At 37.0% G+C, this 12,549-nt stretch overlaps 1 protein-coding gene and 1 pseudogene across 6 annotated transcripts in view; one reads left to right on the top strand and one right to left on the bottom strand.

Annotated features, from left to right (window-relative positions):
• PEAK1 (pseudopodium enriched atypical kinase 1) overlaps positions 1 to 12,549 on the bottom strand; it is a 317,398-nt gene that overhangs the window by 173,612 nt on the left and 131,237 nt on the right. The window lies entirely within an intron of this gene.
• LOC138984390 (ATP synthase subunit f, mitochondrial pseudogene) lies at positions 6,762 to 7,749 on the top strand (annotated as a pseudogene).

The raw sequence follows: 12,549 nt of genomic DNA on the forward strand, positions 1-12,549 counted from the left end.
TAATTTTAGTTGAGTCATGAAACCCAGTAATTATCCTATAGAGTTCTAAAATCTGTTAGTAGATGTTAAGCAACCTCTGTTTTTAAATTTTTCAAAATAATGGACTTAAAGGATTTTACAACCTTAAGCAATTTAGCAGTCATCTAATGCAAACTGCTAATACTAATGAAGAAATAGTGCCCCAGAAAGATAAAAAGAATTAGGTAAAGCCGTATTGCACTCAGGAACAAAGACATGTCCAACTACCATACTAATCTACATAAGACTGACAAGGCAGAATTTAGTATAAATCAGTGCCTTTGGGTCAGAATAATTATCACAATGGAACCAGAATAGGAGACTTTCAAATGATCTTTTGGCCTAAACACATAATAGATCATCATTGATGGTTAAAAAAATGAAATCTGGAGTTAGATGATACGTGAAAAAGTTGACAAAGGCACTAAATCTTTCTTATTCTCAGGTTCTTCAAAACAAAATGGAAAAATAATAAAACCTACCCTTGTAGGATTATTTGAAGGATAAAATCCAATAACATGCATTAAATACTTAACACAGTGCCTAGGTATATCCCCTGGAGGAGGAAATGACAACCTACTCCAGTATTCTTACCTGAAAAATCCCATGGATAGAGGAGTCTGGCATTATAGTTGGGCTACAGTCCACGGGGTCGCAAAGAGTTGGATATGACTGAGCACAGCACAGGAGCAGAAGCAAGGTACACAGTAGGTGCTCATGAAATGATATGAATTTTAAAATATTTCTTGTCAAGTCATGGAATTGGATAAAAGATAAAATAAAATCTCAAAGTAAATGAGATGCTTTCCAGCTAAATAAAATAACTAGCAAACATTTACAAAGTATCTATATTATTCAAGGTTTTACCAAGGATACAAAAGGATAAAGCTGTCCTGTGTTCTCTTTTCAAGCGAAGACACAGAGTTTTTCCTGCTCAGTTTCTGCCTTGGGTTCCTCTTTTTCTTTTCCCTTTCTTGTTTAGCTGCTCAGTCTTTCTGACTCTTTGCCACCCTTTGGATTGTAGCCCGCCAGGCCCCTCTGTCCATGGGATTTTCCAGGCAGAAATACTGGAGTGGGTTGCCATTTTCTTCTCCATTCCTTTCCCTTTAGGGCTCAGCTTTTTGCCTACTTCATATCTACCCACATTCTCTGTGCTTCAGCCGGGACTGAAAGGATCCCCAGATGAATATCTCTAATCCTAACCCTTCATCTGAGCATCTGATGCCTATATTCTGCTTTCTATATGCTTCCACTTGAAAGTACCATAGGTACAATACATCAAAAACTTTTCCTAACATCTATTCCTTCTTTAAATTCCCTGCTATGGTTATTAACAGCACCACAACCACTTAGACACTCAAATCAAAGTCTGACAGTAATCTTACATTTCACCAACTACTTTAAATGTCTGATTCATTTCTACTCTAAACACTTTTCATGTCTATGTCCTCAACTTCACCTCTATTAATGGTATCCAAATCCAGGGCATTGTCTCTCAATATGACTGCATCAGTAATCTATCTGGTGTACTCTCCTCTATGCATGCACTCTTACCCTACCTCAAACTCATTTACCATATTCCCATCAAAACGATCACTCTAAAATGAAAGTCCTGCCACGCCTGTCAAACTCTTCAAAAGCTATTATTCACAGGATAAGGATAAAGTCCAAGTTCACCCACAAAACAAATGCCCACGTATGACGCATAAAGCCCTCCATGACCTGGCTCAAGCCTATCTCTTCATCTTCATTTCCTATCTCCCACTTCATCACACTACAGCCATGCTGAACTACTTGTCAAACTTCATGCTGTTCTCTTAGCCAATATAAACTTACGCTCCTTACACGAATAGGAAATTCTTACTTGTTCTTCCAGATTCAGGTCCAGGATCACCTCCTCTGGGAAGCCTCCAGAGTACATTTTCCTACCCCACTAAGCTCACACATCATCACAACAAGCACTCGGGAGATTTTTGTTAAACGGAACTGAAACTAAGCAAACTAACAACAAACAGCAAATAATTTATACATACAAAGCCAGTGAGAAGGGCAACTAGATCTATTTCAGTACTTCTTTAGAAAAAAGGCTTGTTCTGGGGATACGAGGAGAGACTGTTCACAGATTGTTGAAGAAAAAAAATTAAAGTATTTGAGTGAGTAAAACAGAGATGGAGATGGACACATTAAAGGAGACACATGTAAGAAAAGACTGGAGGATAATAAACAGCTAATACAAACTCACGAATGTAGCCATCAATATAAAATGATTTAGAGACACAACCAATAAATCACCAAATATTTTTAAACAGTTTTCTCTGGAACTATATGATTTAATTGCCATTTATAGATACTATCCTGTACTTCAATTAGGGAGATATTGAGAAAGATATTTTCATCTTTTAGTTAATCTCTTGCATTTTTGTAAGTCTGAGAAGGTATTCCCATTTGGTTACCATGTACTGAAGAACGCTACATAAAACCCTGAAATTATAACATATCTCTATATAGTACAATAGTTCACTGAAATTGGAACAAGGTAACAGAGACTTTCTTTCAGTTAGTTCAAGGCCTAGTCAATCTCCTTAAATAATCATTAATATTGGAACACTAGGTTGCTCCAAATCAGCAGTGGAAAATGAAAATATAGAAAGCTCAACATCAATTCACAGAGGAATTCAACTGTAAATACCCTGCTTTCTGAATGCAGAATTCAAGAATATCAATCCTGAAACTTAAATACACTAGTTATAATACAGAAGAAGAACAGATTCATGAGGTAGACTCATATGAAGAATAAAAACTAAGGTTATCTACCAAGAATAAGAAGAGAAAGAAATGCTATTATTTCTGAACTGTACTTCAAGACACAAAAGCTACTGCTTGCAGTAAAAACAGGTAGACTCATCCTAATACAATAACTAGAAAAACCACACAACAGTCAGAAGAGGATCACATTAGAAGAATAAATAGAACAAGTAAACCAGCCACCCTAAACTGAAGCATCTCGAAGTGGACATCTGATTGGTTACTTTATATACTTGACAGTATATCTGTATAAGGTAATAACAACCCCAGGCACATCTTCTATACCAAGAGGAAAGGTGATTAGAAAACAGATTTATGTAAACAAGCACAGAAGTATTTGGGAGCTTAAAATTCATTTGCATGGAGTTGTATGTTTTCTTGTCCTTGACTGTAAATGCGAATTCCCTGCTTTCAGCTTTGCAAACAATTTAAAAAGAGAGACACAAAGGTGAATGTGAATTTGCAACATAACGCTGATGTTATATCAGAAGATATGGATGATTCTCACTCTCACATCATACCTGTCATTTTAAAACACCCCTACTGATATGAACTAACATTCATGAATGAAAGGTTAAAAAATTCTTTTGGGCTGTTGTATTTAAGCAAATTGACAGATATGAATGCACAAACACTAGTCTTGGATTATGAAATCCCCACACACATGGCTACCACTGTAAAAATAAATTTCTCTAAGAGAATAGGGACTGAAAATGTTGCTGGTTTGCTAAAGAGAAAGCATCACTATAAAAGAAACTGGCAGCCTACCAGTATGATGTTGACAAACATGTTATGCCCAAGTGTGCTGTAGAGGATCATTTAGATTCTGTCAGTCAATGTCACCTATGTTTCGGCAATATTCCATTTTATGAAAAACCTACTGGCTGAGGGAATATGGAATCATCCATCTACAAAAGCAAACTGTTTTTGTCTGATACGGATTTATTTTTTTAACAGGAAAAGAGAGATACATATTTCTTGGGATCATAATCTCAAGCACAAATTGGGACTAATATCTGAACTGTACACATGCAAGGATTATTCATAAAAGAGTAGCAGATTTACACCCAGACAGTTGATTCTTGCTATGTGCAGTAGTTATGTTCTATAAAGTTTTTGCGAACACTGAACTGGTGAATGCTGTACTTTCATCGCTTCTAGGAATGGAAAACAGGGTTAAGTTTCTACAAGCCTCTGCTTACAACATTTTATCAACCCATCAATATGTAACTTCTTTTAATGTGTACTTGTTTAGAGATACTTTACTTTATACTGTTGATTCATTAAAATCGAGCTCACGGCCAAGAGTATAGCTCATGACTGAACAAAGCTTATCTAACACACATATTTTCACCATTAGTAACATCACAACTTTCTTGTGCTTAGGCACACTACACAGTACTTCCACACAAAACCCAGAGGCCAAGTTAATCAGTGAAATCACCTACCAAGAAAGCATTAAAAATGTGAAAAACATGGCACGAAGGAGATGGCAAAAAAGATGCTTCTTTATAGTATGAGAGTTGAAACAAGAGGGCAAGATGTCAACCTCAGCTGAGAATGTAAACATCAGGCATTTCAATTTTTTTGTCACTCTGCCTATGTTTGCAAATGGTTGTGAAGGCAGCACAAATATTGATTTGGGAGTTTAAATAAATCTGAGCAAGTAGATGAATTTGCAAAGATGGAATCCATGAATAATGAGGATCAAATGTGAATATATATCCACATATATGTGTGTGTAAACATACACACAAATGAACATGTGACAAATGCAATATGTAGCAGAAAAGACAAGTTATGGGACTCTCTGGTTTGAAACTTTCCTAAGGTTCAGGCCTATATTTCCTTTGGGACCCCTGGATAATGAATGTTCTATCAGCACTTCAGACTTCAAAGACCAACCTCATCTTCTGCACTTTGCTTAATCCTGTCTTTTGCTATATTACTTCTCCAATAATGGCACCATCTTATCTCCTCAAGTCATGATGACTTTGACTCTCTTTTCCATGTCTTATCCAGGGACCAAATAATGTTAATTCTTCCTCTGAAATACCTTATAAAGTTATCTCCCCTGCCCAAGTCCACTACAATTATCACTAAATGCCTTTCTATCATTTGTTGTGTTTAGTTGCTCAGTTGTGTCCGACTCTGTGTGACCCCATGGTCTGCAGCCTGCCAGGCTCTTCTGTCCATGGGATTCTCCAAGGAAGAATACTGGAGTGGGTTCCCATACCTTCCTCCAGGGAGTCTTCCCAACCTAGGGATCGAACCCAGGGCTTCCCCACTGCAGATGGATTCTTTACTGTCTGAGTCACCAGGGAAGCCCTTTCTATCACTTGGACCATTGGTAAAGTTTACTGTCTCCTCTATTTTCTACCCCAGAATCACAGGTGATATTACTGTCAGTGTTATTTTTCCAAACCTAATTACACTCTTCATTTCCTGGTACCTGTAAGATGAGCTTGAGAATTCTTGGTATGGTATGTATGTTGTTTTATGACTTGGCACCAAATCATCTTTTTAGACTCACGTACTGACACTCTTCTCTAATAAACTATATTCTAGCCACACCAATTTATTTCCCATTATTTGACTGTATCATAAAGGCCCTTTATAAATTTTTTTAAGCAATCTTCTTTCTTCCATTTTCTTCTTGCCCTTAAGTTTTATGCTGATGTTACTTCCTATGTGAAGTCTCTCCTGATAAGCCTCTCCCTCCACCTCAGGGCAAGTTAGTTAGTCTTGTCTGTGCTTCCACAGTATTTTCACATACTTTTGTTACAGAATTCCTTAAGTTCTAATTATTAACAGAGAAAGTGTGAGAATTTACAAGATTAGTCAAATATTGACGACTATTACGGTTGGGTGGTGATGGGAATTCATTGTATCACTGTGTACTGTGTACGTGTTAAACATCCATTAAAGGAAAGTTAAAAAAAAAAATGTGAGGGTTACGGAGAGGAGGAGGGGAGAGGGAGAGAAGAAAAGGAAAGGGAGGGAGGGAAGGAGTGAATTTGTAAGTGAATAGAAATTAAAAGACACTTGCTCCTTGGACAGAAAGCTATGACAAACCTAGATAGCATATTAAAAACCAGAGACATCACTGCTGACAAAGGTCCATATATTCAAAGTTATGGTTTTTCCAGTAGTCATGTAAAGATGTGAGAGTTGGACCATAAAGAAGGCTGAGTGCCAAAGAATTGATGCTTTCGAACTGTGGGGCTAGAGAAGATTCTTGAGAGTCCCTTGCTCTGCAAAGAGATCAAACCAGTTAATCCTAAAGGAAATCAATGCTGAATATTCACTGGAAGGACAATTCTGAAGCTGAAGCTCCAATCCTTTGGCCACCTGATATGAAGAGCTGACTCACTGGAAAAGACCATGATGCTGGGAAAGACTGAGGGCAGGAGGAGAAGCGGCAGCAGAGGATGTGATGCATCACCAACTCAATGGGCATGAACCTGAGCAGGAGATAGTGAAGGACAGAGGAGCCTGGCATGCCACCATCTATGGGATCGCAAAGAGTTGAACATGACTTAGGGACTGAACAATTGAAAACTTGACTTATGTGTGACTTAAACAAATAGGGCATTGATTTTTTTCCCCCACGTAAGAAGTTTAGAGATAGGTAGTCAAGGGTTGGTACAGAGGCTCAAGATGTTCATCAAAGACCAAGGCTCTGAGATGGCACTTCCTACGCTGGAACAGGTGACTTTCACTTCAGGTTTTTTCCTGCTCCTTGCTGCCAATGGCTTGTGAGTAGCATTCATCTAAGCAAGAAATAAGTAGGTTGCCATGGAAACAACTGTGTCAGAGGCAGCCTGAGTCTATGAGGGACAGTCCAGGTTTTCTGGACTCTGTTTTTTTTCTGGTAAAGGAATTCTGAGGACTGATCAGCTCTTGTAGATCTAAAACCATGGCCTGTGGGCCAATAACATTTAGGGATGTTGGTTACACAGTTCTTTCTTGATGAGTAGGAATTTGACCCTCTTCAGAAGAAACCATACCACGATGGGATGATGGAGAACTATAGTAACTTGGCCTCACTGGGCCATTTCATTTCTAAACCAGACATAATTGTGTTATTGGAGCAAGGAAAAGACCCCTGGATGGTTGTGGGGGAAGAAACAAGAAGCTGGAATACAGATTTAGATTCAAGTTACAAAATAATCAGTGACAGAAAAACATTTGTATCTGGAAAACATTCATCTCCTTTTCTGCATCAGAGACTTCACAGTGGTGAGAAAGCCTATGAAGAATGTGGAAAGGCCTTTTGTTGTGTGTGCCTTAAACCTTGCTCAACAGGGAAGAGTTCCTACTGGAGCAGACAGCCAGGACTCCAAGATGGCATCAGCTGTACCACTAAAGGAGAAGAAACTCCTAGATGTCAAATTAAGGGAGCTGCCAAGCTGGATACTAATGTGAGATTTTATCCCTAAAGGCATTGCTGGAATATTGCAAGGAGGTTATTACCAGTATTACAACGAGTATTTCAACATGAAGAATGGGAGTGTCACTGGCCTTTCTATGGTGCTGGCAGCTTACGTGCTTTTCAACTGTGGCTGTTCTTACAAGGCTCTTAAACAAGAGCAGCCAAGAGAATACCACCGAAGAAGGCACACTCAGCATACCTGACCATGATACCTGCCGGGCACCCTGAATCCTTTCATAGACTAATAGAGAATTAACACCCAATAAAAGACAACTGGTTGAAAAAAATCTCTTAGCAACTTTCAAATTGAGTAATATTAAGGCAGAGGAACCAGAGATCAAATTGCCAACATCCGCTGGATCATGGAAAAAGCAAGAGAGTTCCAGAAAAACATCTATTTCTGCTTTATTGACTATGCCAAAGCCTTTGACTGTGTGGATCACAATAAACTGTGGAAAATTCTGAAAGAGCTGGGAATACCAGACCACCTGATCTGCCTCTTGAGAAATTTGTATGCAGGTCAGGAAGCAACAGTTAGAACTGGACATGGAACAACAGACTGGTTCCAAATAGGAAAAGGAGTACGTCAAGGCTGTATATTGTCACCCTGTTTATTTAACTTCTATGCAGAGTACATCATGATAAACGCTGGACTGGAAGAAACACAAGCTGGAATCAAGATTGCCGGGAGAAATATCAATAACCTCAGATATGCAGATGACACCACCTTTATGGCAGAAAGTGAAGAGGAACTCAAAAGCCTCTTGATGAAAGTGAAAGAGGAGAGTGAAAAAGTTGGCTTAAAGCTCAACATTCAGAAAACGAAGATCATGGCATCCGGTCCCATCACTTCATGGGAAATAGATGGGGAAACAGTGGAAACAGTGTCAGACTTCATTTTTCTGGGCTCCAAAATCACTACAGATGCTGACTGCAGCCATGAAATTAAAAGACGCTTACTCCTTGGAAGGAAAGTTATGACCAACCTAGATAGCATATTCAAAAGCAGAGACATTACTTTGCCAACAAAGGTTCGTCTAGTCAAGGCTATGGTTTTTCCTGTGGTCATGTATGCATGTGAGAGTTGGACTGTGAAGAAGGCTGAGCATCGAAGAATTGATGCTTTTGAACCGTGGTGTTGGAGAAGACTCTTGAGAGTCCCTTGGACTGTAAGGAGATCCAACCAGTCCATTCTGAAGGAGATCAGCCCTGGGATTTCTTTGGAAGGAATGATGCTAAAGCTGAAACTCCAGTACTTTGGCCACCTCACGTGAAGAGCTGACTCATTGGAAAAGACTCTGATGCTGGGAGGGATTGGGGGCAGGAGGAGAAGGGGACGAGAGAGGATGAGATGGCTGGATGGCATCACTGACTCGATGGACGTGAGTCTGAGTGAACTCCGGGAGCTGGTGATGGACAGGGAGGCCTGGCGTGCTGCGATTCATGGGGTCGCAAAGAGTCGGACACAACTGAGCGACTGATCTGATCTGATCTGAACTATAATCATCATTCTGTATATTACATCCCCATGAGTTATTTATAATTGGAAATTTGTAGCTTTTGACTTCCTTTACACATTTTACCCACTGCCTCTGGCTACCATCAATCTCCTCTCTGTACCTACGGCTTTGGTTTCATCTTTTTTTTTTTTTTCAGATTTCACATGTACGTGATATCATACAGTATTGGTATTTGTCTTTGTCTGACTTCACTTAGTATAATACCCTGAAGATCCATTCATATTGTTACAAATGACAGGATTTCCTTCTTTCCGTTATTGAATAATATTTAATTGTATACATGTCACTTAAAAAAAAAACAAAAAACTCTTCATCTCTTGTCTCCATTACAACAATCTTGGCTGTTGTAAGTGATGCTGCATTGAACATTGGGATGCAGATATATTTTCAAAATAGTGATTTTGTTTCCCTTGGATAAACACCAAGAAGTGGAACTGCTGGGTTATATGATAATTTTAGATTTAATTTTTTGAGGAATTGCCATGCTGTTTTCCATAATAACTACCTACTTGAAATTTCCTCCAGCAGTGCGTAATGGATGCCTTTTCTCCATGTTCTTGCCAACACTTGCCGTTTCTTGGTTTTTGGTAATGGCTAACAGGTGTGGGTGATGTTTTACTATGGTTTTGGTTTGCAGTTCCCTGACGATTAGTGAGCACCTTTTCCTGTACTTGGCCATTCAAATATCTCTTTTGGAAAAATGTCTAATCAGATCTCCCCATTTTCTGATTGGGTTGTTTGTTTGCTTTTCTATTAAGTTGTATAATGGTTTTTAAAAATATATATTGTGGATTATAAACTAACTATACCCCAATATAAAATAAAAATTAAAAAAAAAGACCAAGGCTCTTTCCTTTTGCTCCATTAATTGTGTTGATTTGTTGCTTCAAAGTTGTTTGCTGTACATGTAGGTATTACTTCTGCATTCAAGGCAAGAAAAAGGACAGTGTCAGTCACACTGCTACCTCTTTAATAGGAAAAACAAAGGCTTTTTTCAGTGCCCTCAGCATCACATTTACCATGTGAGAATATCGCGTTCTCCATGGCTGGTGGGTCATCCAACAGTGTCTTAATATCCTGATCTCCTTGAGGGTAGAGACTATTTTTGTACTTTAGCAACCAATCCAGTACCTGGCACAGAGATAGGTTCTTTGTATTTAATGAACGAATGAGTCTAATAAAGGAAACAGTGGCAAGTATCATAACACAAACTCTGCTTTCCTAATTTTCTTTTTTTGTTAAGTAATATAATTAAAGTGTTCTAAAAATAACCCGTGCTATACCAAAAAGGGATTATTAGTATTATAGCAGCTTGACATCTATAATCATGAAATATTTTATAATTATTGCTTTCTCCATAGAGAACCAAATAGAGGATTAACAAGGAGTCAAGAAGAGAACTGAATTCCTGTACAAGCAAAACATTCAATCATGATGAACCTCAGCTTACCTAAATAATAATGTTTATTTCCCAGGGCTGTTTTGAGGACAAAGTAAATATAAATAATATGAATGTATACTAAAATACATAAAACTCTATAAACATATGCATTATAAAAGTGGTTCTGTTAAGTTTTGAGAGGAAACTTACAATTCTTATGTAATACATGCAGTGTGATACACCATCCAGCACACCAATAGTATCGATTAAAAATTAAACACTATCAATATCTAGTATGGATACTGGGCATTAGTCCAAGGGTAGATGAGATTCTGGACTTGGCCCTGCTTCTTTCATGACTATAGGGAAGTAAACTAATAACTGTACTTTACATTTATACCTATTAAAGGAAGAAGGCTTTATAAAAATAAAATTGGTGTCTCAATGCAATTCTATAATACACACAAAGCAGGATATGAAAAACAAAATAAACTAGTTAACAAGAACAGATGACATCAAATCCCAATGCATCAATTAATAATTACTACCAACAAATGAATAGTACTAAAGTAGGCCAAGGTCCTAAAGCACTTCTAAGTTAAGTCAAGTGAGACATAAAACAGTAGAAGCACTGAATATTAATTTTCCTCTGGCTTTAATAACCCTGATTGAGCTTATAAAGAATACCCCTCAAGGTGACCTTATAGCTCATACACACAGGCAACATTGGTGGTGAGAACTATTTCTAATAAATTATAACCTCAATGGCCTGTTTTCCAGGTTTTTATTAAGCTGTATATTTCCTCATATAAAAGAACATTACATTATAATAAGCATTGCATAAACATAACAAAAAAACAGTGGTCAGTTTTGAAGAAGAGAAAAACGACAGTTCTAAGTCAATAAAGTCTCTTTGGAATATTATAGTAAGAACTGTTGCATCTTCACTTTTATTGGATTTGGAGACAACAGCTGCTTTGAAGAAAAATATAATCTTCTGTCAAGTCTGTTTAATTAACTCTCACTTTTCAGACATTCAAATACCTTAAGCTTATTATTAAAGGCTTACCATTTCCTGATTCATTTAAGCAGAAACTATTCTCTGTGTACGTTAACACGGAATTATTTAATGCTGAAAACTGACTCATCTTAATACAAAAAAAAAAAACTTCATCAAGATTGTAGGCCACTAAATTCCAGCACAGCACTGCATGAAGCATCATTAGGTCATAAACAGAACTGAAAAACTCCAACAGTGGGTCAGACTTCTTACTGTACAGTTATGTCTACAGGAGGAACATCTATTTTAAAAAGAAAGCAAAATGTTAAAACAGTGAGAATGAGCTTATGTTTTACAGCTACATTCACCCAGTTTCAACAACTTTGATTCTTATTTTTAAACAGGGAGAAACACAATGTTTTTCTTCCTCTTTTATCTGCAAAAATACCTTTATCAGCTAAAACTTCAACAGTGAATACTTCTCCAATAAGAATTTTGAAGTACTTGATATAAACAATAAATTATTTGTCAATGTTTGTACAAATAAGAGTTATAAGTGATACATTTAGAATGAGGAACTATTTAAAATATCTAACTTTACAGATGGAGGAAGAAGTATATTAACTTAAAGATTCATTGCTTTTTAAAATACTATTTTCTCTTAAAAAAGAGCATATTATATTTAATAAAAGGTTCGATACAGTGGAAAGATACAAATTATGAATGTTAAACACCTGTTGATGGACTATCAAAATATATGAAGAAAAAAATGACAAAATTCAAAGGTGAAATAGACATTACATAATAATAGTTGGAAATTTCAATATCCCACTCATAATAATGGACAGGAGCAACCAGACAGAAGGTAAGTAAGGAAATAGAAGATTTAACACAATAAACCAACTACATCTCACAGACAAATACCAAATGCTCTAACCAACAATAACAGAATATACATACAGATTCTTCTCAAGTGTATATTGGACATTTTCCAGAAGAGACCATACTTTAGGCCACAAATGAAGTTAAAAACCAACAACAAAAGTAAAACTGGAAAATCCACAAATTTGTGGAAATTAAACAACACACACTTCAACAACCAATGGATCAAAGAAAAAAAAATCACATGGAAAATTAGAATACCCTTAGAGATGAATGAAAATGAAAGCATAACATATCCAAACTCATGGAATGCAAGGAAATTTTATAGCTATAAACGCTTATATTTAAAAATAGAAGATCTCAAATTAACAACTTTATAACTTAACTTAAAAAAAAAGAACTAAAACTAAATCTAGCAGAAGGAAGGAAATAATAAGGGTTAGAGTAGAGATAAATGAAGTAGAGAAAAAAAGAAAAATCAATGAACCCAAAAGCTAGTTCTTTAAAA

The sequence above is a fragment of the Bos mutus genome, chromosome 21, assembly GCF_027580195.1.
Source record: "Bos mutus isolate GX-2022 chromosome 21, NWIPB_WYAK_1.1, whole genome shotgun sequence".
In the NCBI taxonomy this organism is placed as follows: domain Eukaryota; kingdom Metazoa; phylum Chordata; class Mammalia; order Artiodactyla; family Bovidae; genus Bos; species Bos mutus.